A 2,547-nucleotide genomic window follows, 5' to 3' on the forward strand; every position below is an offset into this window, starting at 1 on the left:
ACAGAAGCACTGTTTGTAATAACCCCAAACTAGAAATTAAAATGCCCACCAACAGTACAAAGGGTAAATAGTTTGTGGAACACTCACCGATGGATGCTTTGTGTCAGTGAAACAGATGCACCACAACCACACATAACAACTTGAACAATCTCACAAGCAAAATATTAAATGAAAGCACCAGACATGAAAAAATACATGTTGAATGATTTCATTATCTAGAATTTAAAACAGGACAATGTAATCTAATCCGTGATGTTAGACGTCAGGACTACAGTTGATCAAGGACACAATGACCAGGAGGAGTCACCAGAGAGGTTTCTGGAGGGGCTAGTGATGTTTTGGGGGCTACTCCCACAAATCTACTCACATTGTGAAGATTTTTTGCAATGTATATTTGTGATTTGTGCACTTTTCCATTTTCATGCTATACTTCAAAAAAAGTTTACTAGAAAAACGTAGGACATGTACACATGGAAGCATGCATGAAGATGTTCATTGCAGTATTGTTTACAATAGAGAAAAAGTGAGAACAGTCTAAATGTCCCATCAATAGGGAAGTGATTAAATCAGCTATTATTTATTAATACTGTGGGACACTAGGTAGAAGTTACAAAGAATAAAACACATTTATATAAATTGACATTGGGCAAATACATAAGTTTACATGTGAATGAAAAAAACAGGCTGTTGGGCCGAGCCCGTGGTGAACTCGGGAGAGTGCGGTTGGGATGCAACTCGGGATGGCCGGTGCCATGCGCTCACTGGCTGAGCGCGGTGCCATCAGACACACAAAGGACAAAAAAAATAAAATAAAAGAAAAGAAAAAAGAAAAAAACAGGCTGCAGAACAATGCATACAATTGCATAAACATATACAAGTCAAAACTGTATATTTCTGGTGGTTGTATGTTTATGTGCAAACACATAGAAAAGTGTCCTAAGGAAAGCACCCCAATTGTGCTATGGTCTGAATGTTGGGGTCCCCCACCCCCAAATCAATATGTTGTAACTTAACACCCATTGTGATAGTAGTAAGGGGTGGGACCTATAGGTGGTGATTAGGTCATGGAAGGACTCACCCTCATGAATGGCATTAGTTCCCTTACAAGAAAGCCTCCAGCGAACTCCCCTGGCTCCTTCTACCATGTGAGGACACATGGAAGGCACCACCTAAGAAGCAGAGACAGATCCCGCACCAGGCACTAAATTTGCTGGCATCTTGATCTTGAACTTCTCAGCCTCTGGAAATGTGACCAATAAATTTTTGTTATTTATAAACTATCCAGACTAAGGTATTTTGCTATAGCAGCCCAAAAAGACTAAAACAAATTGTAATAGTGATTTTTTTCTGAGAAGTAGACTAGAATTGTGAGTAGAGGTCAGGGGTATATTAGGTCTATATATGCTTGCATTTTATACAATGACAATGTTATCATGACTACGTGGGTAATTAAAAATAATACTTCAAGTGGTAAGTTAAAGATTTCCAAAGGGACATTTCCTAGATAAATACATACATACATACATACATACATAAATACGATTTCAGTATGTTCAAAAAGTTAAAATCATACAAACAAAATTATTTTATCTCGAAGCAACAAAACTAGAAATTATTATCAAAAGTCTAAATAAAAGTCTTTACAAACTGGTAATTAAAAAGTACTCCTATAAGCATTTGAGGAGAAATAAAAATATATATTTTTTAAGTTCTAGAATATCAGGAAAATAATAAAATTGCTAACAACAAATGGGTTTCTACAAAGCCATTCTCAAAGATCAAATCGCATCTTCAAATGCTTTTATTATCAAACAAGAAAAAAAAATCAAAACTTTCAAGTCAAAGAGTTTTTTTTCTTTTTTTTTTTTTAAAAAGCAGTTCCAAGGAAGAATGGAGTAGTGCAGATAATAGCAGAAATTATTGAATTAGAAAAGAGAAAAATAGGGGCCGGCCCGGTGGCGCACTGGATAGTGCGCCGCTTGGGAAGCGCGGCNAAAAAAAAAAGAAAAGAGAAAAATAAAAATTTTTGAGTAAGTTAAGAGCTAAGATATAAGTAAATTAAAGGGCTGAGTCTTTAAAAAATCAAACACAACAGACCAAACTCCAGCTAATCTAGTTACTACAAAAGGGGAGGAGAGGGGGTAAGAAATGGCGATTAAACAGCATTTTAAATCTTATAAGAAAGCGAGCACATGCATATGCAATTTTAAAAATGAATAGGAGCTTGCATGGTTGTATTCTAATAGATCTAAATGAAAACCGATAAATGATCAAAGTCAACTTTAGAAAAACTGAACAGTGTGAATAGAGAATTATTCCTTTGGAAAACAACTATAAGATAGAAAAGTATGACCTCCAAAAGGGGTTCCAGATTCAGGTACTCTTATTAGTAAGATATTGTGAACTTTTAAGGCGTGATTAATTCCAAAATTATGTCCTCAGTTTCAGAAATTTATAAATTTGGAAAACTTTACAAGTGATTTTATAAGGTAGGGTAACCCTAAAACCAAAATCTGATGAATATAATATAACCCAACATGTATTCTT

This window comes from Galeopterus variegatus, unplaced genomic scaffold (genome assembly GCF_000696425.1).
Source record: "Galeopterus variegatus unplaced genomic scaffold, G_variegatus-3.0.2 Scaffold62, whole genome shotgun sequence".
NCBI lineage: Eukaryota > Metazoa > Chordata > Mammalia > Dermoptera > Cynocephalidae > Galeopterus > Galeopterus variegatus.